Here is a 16,312-nt window from a genome sequence, read left to right on the forward strand (position 1 = left end):
TCCCACGGGGTAAAATTGAAAAAAGTTTAAAAAAATTTTTTTTTGGACTTAGTCATTTTTCCAGCGTTTATCAGACTTTCAGATAGGGGAAATGTCAGTGAGCGTTCTGATTTCAGTTCCAGAGCGATTCGCCCAATGAGTCCTTGATATTTAGTTGTTTTCAGCCAATTTTCTGGATTTTTGAAAATTTCACTTTTTTGTGAAAATATCCACTAAATGAGGGAATAATATGTGTGAGGGTACCCCAGGAGAGTTCCAAATGTGTGTGGGTAGAATAAATATCCCACGGGGTAAAATTGAAAAAAGTTTAAAAAAATTTTTTTTTGGACTTAGTCATTTTTCCAGCGTTTATCAGACTTTCAGATAGGGGAAATGTCAGTGAGCGTTCTGATTTCAGTTCCAGAGCGATTCGCCCAATGAGTCCTTGATATTTAGTTGTTTTCAGCCAATTTTCTGGATTTTTGAAAATTTCACTTTTTTGTGAAAATATCCACTAAATGAGGGAATAATATGTGTGAGGGTACCCCAGGTGAGTTCCAAATGTGTTTGGGTAGAATATATATCCCACGGGGTTAAAATTGAAAAAAGTTGAAAAAAAATTTTTTTTGGACTTAGTCATTTTTCCAGCGTTTATCAGACTTTCAGATAGGGGAAATGTCAGTGAGCATTCTGATTTCAGTTCCAGAGCAATTTGCCCAATGAGTCCTTGACATTTAGTTGTTTTCAGCCAATTTTCTGGATTTTTGAAAATTTCACTTTTTTGTGAAAATATCCACTAAATGAGGGAATAATATGTGTGAGGGTACCCCAGGAGAGTTCCAAATGTGTTTGGGTAGAATATATATCCCACGGGGCTAAAATTGAAAAAAGTTGAAAAAAAATTTTTTTTGGACATAGTCATTTTTCCGGCGTTTATCAGACTTTCAGATAGGGGAAATGTCAGTGAGCGTTCTGATTTCAGTTCCAGAGCGATTCGCCCAATGAGTCCTTGATATTTAGTCGTTTTCAGCCAATTTTCTGGATTTTTGAAAATTTCACTTTTTTGTGAAAATATCCACTAAATGAGGGAATAATATGTGTGAGGGTACCCCAGGAGAGTTCCAAATGTGTGTGGGTAGAATATATATCCCACGGGGGTAAAATTGAAAAAAGTTTTAAAAAATTTTTTTTGGACTTAGTCATTTTTCCGGCGTTTATCAGACTTTCAGATAGGGGAAATGTCAGTGAGCATTCTGATTTCAGTTCCAGAGCGATTTGCCCAATGAGTCCTTGATATTTAGTTGTTTTCAGCCAATTTTCTGGATTTTTGAAAATTTCACTTTTTTGTGAAAATATCCACTAAATGAGGGAATAATATGTGTGAGGGTACCCCAGGAGAGTTCCAAATGTGTTTGTGTAGAATATATATCCCACGGGGCTAAAATTGAAAAAAGTTGAAAAACTTTTTTTTTTGAACTTAGTCATTTTTCCGGCGTTTATCAGACTTTCAGATAGGGGAAATGTCAGTGAGCGTTCTGATTGCAGTTCCAGAGCGATTCTCCCAATGAGTCCTGGATATTTAGTCGTTTTCAGCCAATTTTCTGGATTTTTGAAAATTTCACTTTTTTGTGAAAATATCCACTAAATGAGGGAATAATATGTGTGAGGGTACCCCAGGAGAGTTCCAAATGTGTTTGGGTAGAATATATATCCCACGGGGCTAAAATTGAAAAAAGTTGAAAAACTTTTTTTTTTGAACTTAGTCATTTTTCCGGCGTTTATCAGACTTTCAGATAGGGGAAATGTCAGTGAGCGTTCTGATTTCAGTTCCAGAGCGATTCGCCCAATGAGTCCTTGATATTTAGTCGTTTTCAGCCAATTTTCTGGATTTTTGAAAATTTCACTTTTTTGTGAAAATATCCACTAAATGAGGGAATAATATGTGTGAGGGTACCCCAGGAGAGTTCCAAATGTGTGTGGGTAGAATAAATATCCCACGGGGTAAAATTGAAAAAAGTTAAAAAAAATTTTTTTTTGGACTTAGTCATTTTTCCAGCGTTTATCAGACTTTCAGATAGGGGAAATGTCAGTGAGCATTCTGATTTCAGTTCCAGAGCGATTTGCCCAATGAGTCCTTGACATTTAGTTGTTTTCAGCCAATTTTCTGGATTTTTGAAAATTTCACTTTTTTGTGAAAATATCCACTAAATGAGGGAATAATATGTGTGAGGGTACCCCAGGAGAGTTCCAAATGTGTGTGGGTAGAATATATATCCCACGGGTCTAAAATTGAAAAAAGTTGAAAAAAATTTTTTTTTGGACTTAGTCATTTTTCCGGCGTTTATCAGACTTTCAGATAGGGGAAATGTCAGTGAGCATTCTGATTTCAGTTCCAGAGCGATTTGCCCAATGAGTCCTTGATATTTAGTTGTTTGCAGCCAATTTTCTGGATTTTTGAAAATTTCACTTTTTTGTGAAAATATCCACTAAATGAGGGAATAATATGTGTGAGGGTACCCCAGGAGAGTTCCAAATGTGTTTGGGTAGAATATATATCCCACGGGGCTTAAATTGAAAAAAGTTGAAAAAAATTTTTTTTTGGATTTAGTCATTTTTCCGGCGTTTATCAGACTTTCAGATAGGGGAAATGTCAGTGAGCGTTCTGATTTCAGTTCCAGAGCGATTCGCCCAATGAGTCCTTGATATTTAGTCGTTTTCAGCCAATTTTCTGGATTTTTGAAAATTTCACTTTTTTGTGAAAATATCCACTAAATGAGGGAATAATATGTGTGAGGGTACCCCAGGAGAGTTCCAAATGTGTTTGGGTAGAATATATATCCCACGAGGTTAAAATTGAAAAAAGTTGAAAAAAAATTTTTTTTGGACTTAGTCATTTTTCCAGCGTTTATCAGACTTTCAGATAGGCGAAATGTCAGTGAGCATTCTGATTTCAGTTCCAGAGTGATTCGCCCAATGAGTCCTTGATATTTAGTCGTTTTCAGCCAATTTTCTGGATTTTTGAAAATTTCACTTTTTTGTGAAAATATCCACTAAATGAGGGAATAATATGTGTGAGGGTTCCCCAGGAGAGTTCCAAATGTGTGTGGGTAGAATATATATCCCACGGGTCTAAAATTGAAAAAAGTTGAAAAAATTTTTTTTTTGGACTTAGTCATTTTTCCGGCGTTTATCAGACTTTCAGATAGGGGAAATGTCAGTGAGCATTCTGATTTCAGTTCCAGAGTGATTTGCCCAATGAGTCCTTGATATTTAGTCGTTTTCAGCCAATTTTCTGGATTTTTGAAAATTTCACTTTTTTGTGAAAATATCCACTAAATGAGGGAATAATATGTGTGAGGGTACCCCAGGAGAGTTCCAAATGTGTGTGGGTAGAATATATATCCCACGGGGTTAAAATTGAAAAAAGTTGAAAAAAAATTTTTTTTGGACTTAGTCATTTTTCCAGCGTTTATCAGACTTTCAGATAGGGGAAATGTCAGTGAGCATTCTGATTTCAGTTCCAGAGCAATTTGCCCAATGAGTCCTTGACATTTAGTTGTTTTCAGCCAATTTTCTGGATTTTTGAAAATTTCACTTTTTTGTGAAAATATCCACTAAATGAGGGAATAATATGTGTGAGGGTACCCCAGGAGAGTTCCAAATGTGTTTGGGTAGAATATATATCCCACGGGGCTTAAATTGAAAAAAGTTGAAAAAAATTTTTTTTTTGGATTTAGTCATTTTTCCGGCGTTTATCAGACTTTCAGATAGGGGAAATGTCAGTGAGCGTTCTGATTTCAGTTCCAGAGCGATTCGCCCAATGAGTCCTTGATATTTAGTCGTTTTCAGCCAATTTTCTGGATTTTTGAAAATTTCACTTTTTTGTGAAAATATCCACTAAATGAGGGAATAATATGTGTGAGGGTACCCCAGGAGAGTTCCAAATGTGTTTGGGTAGAATATATATCCCACGAGGTTAAAATTGAAAAAAGTTGAAAAAAATTTTTTTTTTGGACTTAGTCATTTTTCCAGCGTTTATCAGACTTTCAGATAGGGGAAATGTCAGTGAGCATTCTGATTTCAGTTCCAGAGCGATTTGCCCAATGAGTCCTTGATATTTAGTCGTTTTCAGCCAATTTTCTGGATTTTTGAAAATTTCACTTTTTTGTGAAAATATCCACTAAATGAGGGAATAATATGTGTGAGGGTACCCCAGGAGAGTTCCAAATGTGTGTGGGTAGAATATATATCCCACGGGGGTAAAATTGAAAAAAGTTTAAAAAAATTTTTTTTGGACTTAGTCATTTTTCCGGCGTTTATCAGACTTTCAGATAGGGGAAATGTCAGTGAGCATTCTGATTTCAGTTCCAGAGCGATTTGCCCAATGAGTCCTTGATATTTAGTTGTTTTCAGCCAATTTTCTGGATTTTTGAAAATTTCACTTTTTTGTGAAAATATCCACTAAATGAGGGAATAATATGTGTGAGGGTACCCCAGGAGAGTTCCAAATGTGTTTGGGTAGAATATATATCCCACGGGGCTTAAATTGAAAAAAGTTGAAAAAAATTTTTTTTTTGGATTTAGTCATTTTTCCGGCGTTTATCAGACTTTCAGATAGGGGAAATGTCAGTGAGCGTTCTGATTTCAGTTCCAGAGCGATTCGCCCAATGAGTCCTTGATATTTAGTCGTTTTCAGCCAATTTTCTGGATTTTTGAAAATTTCACTTTTTTGTGAAAATATCCACTAAATGAGGGAATAATATGTGTGAGGGTACCCCAGGAGAGTTCCAAATGTGTGTGGGTAGAATATATATCTCACGGGTTTAAAATTGAAAAAAGTTGAAAAAAAATTTTTTTTGGACTTAGTCATTTTTCCAGTGTTTATCAGACTTTCAGATAGGGCAAATGTCAGTGAGCATTCCGACTTCAGTTCCAGACCGATTCGCCCAATGAGTCCTTGATATTTAGTCGTTTTCAGCCAATTTTCTGGATTTTTGAAAATTTCACTTTTTTGTGAAAATATCCACTAAATGAGGGAATAATATGTGTGAGGGTACCCCAGGAGAGTTCCAAATGTGTGTGGGTAGAATATATATCCCACGGGGGTAAAATTGAAAAAAGTTGAAAAACTTTTTTTTTTGAACTTAGTCATTTTTCCGGCGTTTATCAGACTTTCAGATAGGGGAAATGTCAGTGAGCGTTCTGATTTCAGTTCCAGAGCGATTCGCCCAATGAGTCCTTGATATTTAGTCGTTTTCAGGAAATTTTCTGGATTTTTGAAAATTTCACTTTTTTGTGAAAATATCCACTAAATGAGGGAATAATATGTGTGACGGTACCCCAGGAGAGTTCCAAATGTGTGTGGGTAGAATATATATCCCACGGGTTTAAAATTGAAAAAAGTTGAAAAAAATTTTTTTTTGGACTTAGTCATTTTTCCAGCGTTTATCAGACTTTCAGATAGGGGAAATGTCAGTGAGCATTCTGATTTCAGTTCCAGAGCGATTTGCCCAATGAGTCCTTGACATTTAGTTGTTTTCAGCCAATTTTCTGGATTTTTGAAAATTTCACTTTTTTGTGAAAATATCCACTAAATGAGGGAATAATATGTGTGAGGGTACCCCAGGAGAGTTCCAAATGTGTTTGGGTAGAATATATATCCCACGGGGCTAAAATTGAAAAAAGTTGAAAAAATTTTTTTTTTGGACTTAGTCATTTTCCCGGCTTTTATCAGACTTTCAGATAGGGGAAATGTCAGTGAGCATTCTGATTTCAGTTCCAGAGCGATTCGCCCAATGAGTCCTTGATATTTAGTCGTTTTCAGCCAATTTTCTGGATTTTTAAAAATTTCACTTTTTTGTGAAAATATCCACTAAATGAGGGAATAATATGTGTGAGGGTACCCCAGGAGAGTTCCAAATGTGTGTGGGTAGAATATATATCCCACGGGTTTAAAATTGAAAAAAGTTGAAAAAAATTTTTTTTTGGACTTAGTCATTTTTCCAGCGTTTATCAGACTTTCAGATAGGGCAAATGTCAGTGAGCATTCCGACTTCAGTTCCAGACCGATTCGCCCAATGAGTCCTTGATATTTAGTCGTTTTCAGCCAATTTTCTGGATTTTTGAAAATTTCACTTTTTTGTGAAAATATCCACTAAATGAGGGAATAATATGTGTGAGGGTACCCCAGGAGAGTTCCAAATGTGTTTGGGTAGAATATATATCCCACGGGGCTAAAATTGAAAAAAGTTGAAAAACTTTTTTTTTTGAACTTAGTCATTTTTCCGGCGTTTATCAGACTTTCAGATAGGGGAAATGTCAGTGAGCGTTCTGATTTCAGTTCCAGAGCGATTCGCCCAATGAGTCCTTGATATTTAGTCGTTTTCAGCCAATTTTCTGGATTTTTGAAAATTTCACTTTTTTGTGAAAATATCCACTAAATGAGGGAATAATATGTGTGAGGGTACCCCAGGAGAGTTCCAAATGTGTGTGGGTAGAATATATATCCCACGGGTTTAAAATTGAAAAAAGTTGAAAAAAATTTTTTTTTGGACTTAGTCATTTTTCCAGCGTTTATCAGACTTTCAGATAGGGGAAATGTCAGTGAGCATTCCGACTTCAGTTCCAGACCGATTCGCCCAATGAGTCCTTGATATTTAGTCGTTTTCAGCCAATTTTCTGGATTTTTGAAAATTTCACTTTTTTGTGAAAATATCCACTAAATGAGGGAATAATATGTGTGAGGGTACCCCAGGAGAGTTCCAAATGTGTTTGGGTAGAATATATATCCCACGGGGCTAAAATTGAAAAAAGTTGAAAAACTTTTTTTTTTGAACTTAGTCATTTTTCCGGCGTTTATCAGACTTTCAGATAGGGGAAATGTCAGTGAGCGTTCTGATTTCAGTTCCAGAGCGATTCGCCCAATGTGTCCTTGATATTTAGTCGTTTTCAGCCAATTTTCTGGATTTTTGAAAATTTCACTTTTTTGTGAAAATATCCACTAAATGAGGGAATAATATGTGTGAGGGTACCCCAGGAGAGTTCCAAATGTGTTTGGGTAGAATATATATCCCACGGGGCTAAAATTGAAAAAAGTTGAAAAACTTTTTTTTTTGAACTTAGTCATTTTTCCGGCGTTTATCAGACTTTCAGATAGGGGAAATGTCAGTGAGCGTTCTGATTTCAGTTCCAGAGCGATTCGCCCAATGAGTCCTTGATATTTAGTCGTTTTCAGCCAATTTTCTGGATTTTTGAAAATTTCACTTTTTTGTGAAAATATCCACTAAATGAGGGAATAATATGTGTGAGGGTACCCCAGGAGAGTTCCAAATGTGTGTGGGTAGAATAAATATCCCACGGGGTAAAATTGAAAAAAGTTAAAAAAAATTTTTTTTTGGACTTAGTCATTTTTCCAGCGTTTATCAGACTTTCAGATAGGGGAAATGTCAGTGAGCATTCTGATTTCAGTTCCAGAGCGATTTGCCCAATGAGTCCTTGACATTTAGTTGTTTTCAGCCAATTTTCTGGATTTTTGAAAATTTCACTTTTTTGTGAAAATATCCACTAAATGAGGGAATAATATGTGTGAGGGTACCCCAGGAGAGTTCCAAATGTGTGTGGGTAGAATATATATCCCACGGGTCTAAAATTGAAAAAAGTTGAAAAAAATTTTTTTTTGGACTTAGTCATTTTTCCGGCGTTTATCAGACTTTCAGATAGGGGAAATGTCAGTGAGCATTCTGATTTCAGTTCCAGAGCGATTTGCCCAATGAGTCCTTGATATTTAGTTGTTTGCAGCCAATTTTCTGGATTTTTGAAAATTTCACTTTTTTGTGAAAATATCCACTAAATGAGGGAATAATATGTGTGAGGGTACCCCAGGAGAGTTCCAAATGTGTTTGGGTAGAATATATATCCCACGGGGCTTAAATTGAAAAAAGTTGAAAAAAATTTTTTTTTGGATTTAGTCATTTTTCCGGCGTTTATCAGACTTTCAGATAGGGGAAATGTCAGTGAGCGTTCTGATTTCAGTTCCAGAGCGATTCGCCCAATGAGTCCTTGATATTTAGTCGTTTTCAGCCAATTTTCTGGATTTTTGAAAATTTCACTTTTTTGTGAAAATATCCACTAAATGAGGGAATAATATGTGTGAGGGTACCCCAGGAGAGTTCCAAATGTGTTTGGGTAGAATATATATCCCACGAGGTTAAAATTGAAAAAAGTTTAAAAAAAATTTTTTTTGGACTTAGTCATTTTTCCAGCGTTTATCAGACTTTCAGATAGGCGAAATGTCAGTGAGCATTCTGATTTCAGTTCCAGAGTGATTCGCCCAATGAGTCCTTGATATTTAGTCGTTTTCAGCCAATTTTCTGGATTTTTGAAAATTTCACTTTTTTGTGAAAATATCCACTAAATGAGGGAATAATATGTGTGAGGGTTCCCCAGGAGAGTTCCAAATGTGTGTGGGTAGAATATATATCCCACGGGTCTAAAATTGAAAAAAGTTGAAAAAATTTTTTTTTGGACTTAGTCATTTTTCCAGCGTTTATCAGACTTTCAGATAGGGGAAATGTCAGTGAGCATTCTGATTTCAGTTCCAGAGCGATTTGCCCAATGAGTCCTTGACATTTAGTTGTTTTCAGCCAATTTTCTGGATTTTTGAAAATTTCACTTTTTTGTGAAAATATCCACTAAATGAGGGAATAATATGTGTGAGGGTACCCCAGGAGAGTTCCAAATGTGTGTGGGTAGAATATATATCCCACGGGTCTAAAATTGAAAAAAGTTGAAAAAAATTTTTTTTTGGACTTAGTCATTTTTCCGGCGTTTATCAGACTTTCAGATAGGGGAAATGTCAGTGAGCATTCTGATTTCAGTTCCAGAGCGATTTGCCCAATGAGTCCTTGATATTTAGTTGTTTGCAGCCAATTTTCTGGATTTTTGAAAATTTCACTTTTTTGTGAAAATATCCACTAAATGAGGGAATAATATGTGTGAGGGTACCCCAGGAGAGTTCCAAATGTGTTTGGGTAGAATATATATCCCACGGGGCTTAAATTGAAAAAAGTTGAAAAAAATTTTTTTTTGGATTTAGTCATTTTTCCGGCGTTTATCAGACTTTCAGATAGGGGAAATGTCAGTGAGCGTTCTGATTTCAGTTCCAGAGCGATTCGCCCAATGAGTCCTTGATATTTAGTCGTTTTCAGCCAATTTTCTGGATTTTTGAAAATTTCACTTTTTTGTGAAAATATCCACTAAATGAGGGAATAATATGTGTGAGGGTACCCCAGGAGAGTTCCAAATGTGTTTGGGTAGAATATATATCCCACGAGGTTAAAATTGAAAAAAGTTTAAAAAAAATTTTTTTTGGACTTAGTCATTTTTCCAGCGTTTATCAGACTTTCAGATAGGCGAAATGTCAGTGAGCATTCTGATTTCAGTTCCAGAGTGATTCGCCCAATGAGTCCTTGATATTTAGTCGTTTTCAGCCAATTTTCTGGATTTTTGAAAATTTCACTTTTTTGTGAAAATATCCACTAAATGAGGGAATAATATGTGTGAGGGTTCCCCAGGAGAGTTCCAAATGTGTGTGGGTAGAATATATATCCCACGGGTCTAAAATTGAAAAAAGTTGAAAAAATTTTTTTTTTGGACTTAGTCATTTTTCCGGCGTTTATCAGACTTTCAGATAGGGGAAATGTCAGTGAGCATTCTGATTTCAGTTCCAGAGTGATTTGCCCAATGAGTCCTTGATATTTAGTCGTTTTCAGCCAATTTTCTGGATTTTTGAAAATTTCACTTTTTTGTGAAAATATCCACTAAATGAGGGAATAATATGTGTGAGGGTACCCCAGGAGAGTTCCAAATGTGTGTGGGTAGAATATATATCCCACGGGGTTAAAATTGAAAAAAGTTGAAAAAAAATTTTTTTTGGACTTAGTCATTTTTCCAGCGTTTATCAGACTTTCAGATAGGGGAAATGTCAGTGAGCATTCTGATTTCAGTTCCAGAGCAATTTGCCCAATGAGTCCTTGACATTTAGTTGTTTTCAGCCAATTTTCTGGATTTTTGAAAATTTCACTTTTTTGTGAAAATATCCACTAAATGAGGGAATAATATGTGTGAGGGTACCCCAGGAGAGTTCCAAATGTGTTTGGGTAGAATATATATCCCACGGGGCTTAAATTGAAAAAAGTTGAAAAAAATTTTTTTTTTGGATTTAGTCATTTTTCCGGCGTTTATCAGACTTTCAGATAGGGGAAATGTCAGTGAGCGTTCTGATTTCAGTTCCAGAGCGATTCGCCCAATGAGTCCTTGATATTTAGTCGTTTTCAGCCAATTTTCTGGATTTTTGAAAATTTCACTTTTTTGTGAAAATATCCACTAAATGAGGGAATAATATGTGTGAGGGTACCCCAGGAGAGTTCCAAATGTGTTTGGGTAGAATATATATCCCACGAGGTTAAAATTGAAAAAAGTTGAAAAAAATTTTTTTTTTGGACTTAGTCATTTTTCCAGCGTTTATCAGACTTTCAGATAGGGGAAATGTCAGTGAGCATTCTGATTTCAGTTCCAGAGCGATTTGCCCAATGAGTCCTTGATATTTAGTCGTTTTCAGCCAATTTTCTGGATTTTTGAAAATTTCACTTTTTTGTGAAAATATCCACTAAATGAGGGAATAATATGTGTGAGGGTACCCCAGGAGAGTTCCAAATGTGTGTGGGTAGAATAAATATCCCACGGGGTAAAATTGAAAAAAGTTTAAAAAAATTTTTTTTTGGACTTAGTCATTTTTCCAGCGTTTATCAGACTTTCAGATAGGGGAAATGTCAGTGAGCGTTCTGATTTCAGTTCCAGAGCGATTCGCCCAATGAGTCCTTGATATTTAGTTGTTTTCAGCCAATTTTCTGGATTTTTGAAAATTTCACTTTTTTGTGAAAATATCCACTAAATGAGGGAATAATATGTGTGAGGGTACCCCAGGTGAGTTCCAAATGTGTTTGGGTAGAATATATATCCCACGGGGTTAAAATTGAAAAAAGTTGAAAAAAAATTTTTTTTGGACTTAGTCATTTTTCCAGCGTTTATCAGACTTTCAGATAGGGGAAATGTCAGTGAGCATTCTGATTTCAGTTCCAGAGCAATTTGCCCAATGAGTCCTTGACATTTAGTTGTTTTCAGCCAATTTTCTGGATTTTTGAAAATTTCACTTTTTTGTGAAAATATCCACTAAATGAGGGAATAATATGTGTGAGGGTACCCCAGGAGAGTTCCAAATGTGTTTGGGTAGAATATATATCCCACGGGGCTAAAATTGAAAAAAGTTGAAAAAAAATTTTTTTTGGACATAGTCATTTTTCCGGCGTTTATCAGACTTTCAGATAGGGGAAATGTCAGTGAGCGTTCTGATTTCAGTTCCAGAGCGATTCGCCCAATGAGTCCTTGATATTTAGTCGTTTTCAGCCAATTTTCTGGATTTTTGAAAATTTCACTTTTTTGTGAAAATATCCACTAAATGAGGGAATAATATGTGTGAGGGTACCCCAGGAGAGTTCCAAATGTGTGTGGGTAGAATATATATCCCACGGGTTTAAAATTGAAAAAAGTTGAAAAAAATTTTTTTTTGGACTTAGTCATTTTTCCAGTGTTTATCAGACTTTCAGATAGGGCAAATGTCAGTGAGCATTCCGACTTCAGTTCCAGACCGATTCGCCCAATGAGTCCTTGATATTTAGTCGTTTTCAGCCAATTTTCTGGATTTTTGAAAATTTCACTTTTTTGTGAAAATATCCACTAAATGAGGGAATAATATGTGTGAGGGTACCCCAGGAGAGTTCCAAATGTGTGTGGGTAGAATATATATCCCACGGGGGTAAAATTGAAAAAAGTTTAAAAAAATTTTTTTTGGACTTAGTCATTTTTCCGGCGTTTATCAGACTTTCAGATAGGGGAAATGTCAGTGAGCATTCTGATTTCAGTTCCAGAGCGATTTGCCCAATGAGTCCTTGATATTTAGTTGTTTTCAGCCAATTTTCTGGATTTTTGAAAATTTCACTTTTTTGTGAAAATATCCACTAAATGAGGGAATAATATGTGTGAGGGTACCCCAGGAGAGTTCCAAATGTGTTTGGGTAGAATATATATCCCACGGGGCTTAAATTGAAAAAAGTTGAAAAAAATTTTTTTTTTGGATTTAGTCATTTTTCCGGCGTTTATCAGACTTTCAGATAGGGGAAATGTCAGTGAGCGTTCTGATTTCAGTTCCAGAGCGATTCGCCCAATGAGTCCTTGATATTTAGTCGTTTTCAGCCAATTTTCTGGATTTTTGAAAATTTCACTTTTTTGTGAAAATATCCACTAAATGAGGGAATAATATGTGTGAGGGTACCCCAGGAGAGTTCCAAATGTGTGTGGGTAGAATATATATCTCACGGGTTTAAAATTGAAAAAAGTTGAAAAAAAATTTTTTTTGGACTTAGTCATTTTTCCAGTGTTTATCAGACTTTCAGATAGGGCAAATGTCAGTGAGCATTCCGACTTCAGTTCCAGACCGATTCGCCCAATGAGTCCTTGATATTTAGTCGTTTTCAGCCAATTTTCTGGATTTTTGAAAATTTCACTTTTTTGTGAAAATATCCACTAAATGAGGGAATAATATGTGTGAGGGTACCCCAGGAGAGTTCCAAATGTGTGTGGGTAGAATATATATCCCACGGGGGTAAAATTGAAAAAAGTTGAAAAACTTTTTTTTTTGAACTTAGTCATTTTTCCGGCGTTTATCAGACTTTCAGATAGGGGAAATGTCAGTGAGCGTTCTGATTTCAGTTCCAGAGCGATTCGCCCAATGAGTCCTTGATATTTAGTCGTTTTCAGGAAATTTTCTGGATTTTTGAAAATTTCACTTTTTTGTGAAAATATCCACTAAATGAGGGAATAATATGTGTGACGGTACCCCAGGAGAGTTCCAAATGTGTGTGGGTAGAATATATATCCCACGGGTTTAAAATTGAAAAAAGTTGAAAAAAAATTTTTTTTGGACTTAGTCATTTTTCCAGCGTTTATCAGACTTTCAGATAGGGGAAATGTCAGTGAGCATTCTGATTTCAGTTCCAGAGCGATTTGCCCAATGAGTCCTTGACATTTAGTTGTTTTCAGCCAATTTTCTGGATTTTTGAAAATTTCACTTTTTTGTGAAAATATCCACTAAATGAGGGAATAATATGTGTGAGGGTACCCCAGGAGAGTTCCAAATGTGTTTGGGTAGAATATATATCCCACGGGGCTAAAATTGAAAAAAGTTGAAAAAATTTTTTTTTTGGACTTAGTCATTTTCCCGGCTTTTATCAGACTTTCAGATAGGGGAAATGTCAGTGAGCATTCTGATTTCAGTTCCAGAGCGATTCGCCCAATGAGTCCTTGATATTTAGTCGTTTTCAGCCAATTTTCTGGATTTTTAAAAATTTCACTTTTTTGTGAAAATATCCACTAAATGAGGGAATAATATGTGTGAGGGTACCCCAGGAGAGTTCCAAATGTGTGTGGGTAGAATATATATCCCACGGGTTTAAAATTGAAAAAAGTTGAAAAAAATTTTTTTTTGGACTTAGTCATTTTTCCAGCGTTTATCAGACTTTCAGATAGGGCAAATGTCAGTGAGCATTCCGACTTCAGTTCCAGACCGATTCGCCCAATGAGTCCTTGATATTTAGTCGTTTTCAGCCAATTTTCTGGATTTTTGAAAATTTCACTTTTTTGTGAAAATATCCACTAAATGAGGGAATAATATGTGTGAGGGTACCCCAGGAGAGTTCCAAATGTGTTTGGGTAGAATATATATCCCACGGGGCTAAAATTGAAAAAAGTTGAAAAACTTTTTTTTTTGAACTTAGTCATTTTTCCGGCGTTTATCAGACTTTCAGATAGGGGAAATGTCAGTGAGCGTTCTGATTTCAGTTCCAGAGCGATTCGCCCAATGAGTCCTTGATATTTAGTCGTTTTCAGCCAATTTTCTGGATTTTTGAAAATTTCACTTTTTTGTGAAAATATCCACTAAATGAGGGAATAATATGTGTGAGGGTACCCCAGGAGAGTTCCAAATGTGTGTGGGTAGAATATATATCCCACGGGTTTAAAATTGAAAAAAGTTGAAAAAAATTTTTTTTTGGACTTAGTCATTTTTCCAGCGTTTATCAGACTTTCAGATAGGGGAAATGTCAGTGAGCATTCCGACTTCAGTTCCAGACCGATTCGCCCAATGAGTCCTTGATATTTAGTCGTTTTCAGCCAATTTTCTGGATTTTTGAAAATTTCACTTTTTTGTGAAAATATCCACTAAATGAGGGAATAATATGTGTGAGGGTACCCCAGGAGAGTTCCAAATGTGTTTGGGTAGAATATATATCCCACGGGGCTAAAATTGAAAAAAGTTGAAAAACTTTTTTTTTTGAACTTAGTCATTTTTCCGGCGTTTATCAGACTTTCAGATAGGGGAAATGTCAGTGAGCGTTCTGATTTCAGTTCCAGAGCGATTCGCCCAATGTGTCCTTGATATTTAGTCGTTTTCAGCCAATTTTCTGGATTTTTGAAAATTTCACTTTTTTGTGAAAATATCCACTAAATGAGGGAATAATATGTGTGAGGGTACCCCAGGAGAGTTCCAAATGTGTTTGGGTAGAATATATATCCCACGGGGCTAAAATTGAAAAAAGTTGAAAAACTTTTTTTTTTGAACTTAGTCATTTTTCCGGCGTTTATCAGACTTTCAGATAGGGGAAATGTCAGTGAGCGTTCTGATTTCAGTTCCAGAGCGATTCGCCCAATGAGTCCTTGATATTTAGTCGTTTTCAGCCAATTTTCTGGATTTTTGAAAATTTCACTTTTTTGTGAAAATATCCACTAAATGAGGGAATAATATGTGTGAGGGTACCCCAGGAGAGTTCCAAATGTGTGTGGGTAGAATACATATCCCACGGGGGTAAAATTGAAAAAAGTTGAAAAAAATTTTTTTTTGGACTTAGTCATTTTTCCGGCGTTTATCAGACTTTCAGATAGGGCAAATGTCAGTGAGCATTCCGACTTCAGTTCCAGACCGATTCGCCCAATGAGTCCTTGATATTTAGTCGTTTTCAGCCAATTTTCTGGATTTTTGAAAATTTCACTTTTTTGTGAAAATATCCACTAAATGAGGGAATAATATGTGTGAGGGTACCCCAGGAGAGTTCCAAATGTGTTTGGGTAGAATATATATCCCACGGGGCTAAAATTGAAAAAAGTTGAAAAACTTTTTTTTTTGAACTTAGTCATTTTTCCGGCGTTTATCAGACTTTCAGATAGGGGAAATGTCAGTGAGCGTTCTGATTTCAGTTCCAGAGCGATTCGCCCAATGAGTCCTTGATATTTAGTCGTTTTCAGCCAATTTTCTGGATTTTTGAAAATTTCACTTTTTTGTGAAAATATCCACTAAATGAGGGAATAATATGTGTGAGGGTACCCCAGGAGAGTTCCAAATGTGTGTGGGTAGAATATATATCCCACGGGTTTAAAATTGAAAAAAGTTGAAAAAAATTTTTTTTTGGACTTAGTCATTTTTCCAGTGCTTATCAGACTTTCAGATAGGGCAAATGTCAGTGAGCATTCCGACTTCAGTTCCAGACCGATTCACCCAATGAGTCCTTGATATTTAGTCGTTTTCAGCCAATTTTCTGGATTTTTGAAAATTTCACTTTTTTGTGAAAATATCCACTAAATGAGGGAATAATATGTGTGAGGGTACCCCAGGAGAGTTCCAAATGTGTTTGTGTAGAATATATATCCCACGGGGCTAAAATTGAAAAAAGTTGAAAAACTTTTTTTTTTTAACTTAGTCATTTTTCCGGCGTTTATCAGACTTTCAGATAGGGGAAATGTCAGTGAGCGTTCTGATTTCAGTTCTAGAGCGATTCGCCCAATGAGTCCTTGATATTTAGTCGTTTTCAGCCAATTTTCTGGATTTTTGAAAATTTCACTTTTTTGTGAAAATATCCACTAAATGAGGGAATAATATGTGTGAGGGTACCCCAGGAGAGTTCCAAATGTGTTTGTGTAGAATATATATCCCACGGGGCTAAAATTGAAAAAAGTTGAAAAACTTTTTTTTTTTAACTTAGTCATTTTTCCGGCGTTTATCAGACTTTCAGATAGGGGAAATGTCAGTGAGCGTTCTGATTTCAGTTCCAGAGCGATTCGCCCAATGAGTCCTTGATATTTAGTAGTTTTCAGCCAATTTTCTGGATTTTTGAAAATTTCACTTTTTTGTGAAAATATCCACTAAATGAGGGAATAATATTTGTGAGGG

This window comes from Phyllobates terribilis, unplaced genomic scaffold (genome assembly GCF_046119375.1).
Source record: "Phyllobates terribilis strain yellow unplaced genomic scaffold, ASM4611937v1 Scaffold_4__5_contigs__length_816908805, whole genome shotgun sequence".
Taxonomy (NCBI): domain Eukaryota; kingdom Metazoa; phylum Chordata; class Amphibia; order Anura; family Dendrobatidae; genus Phyllobates; species Phyllobates terribilis.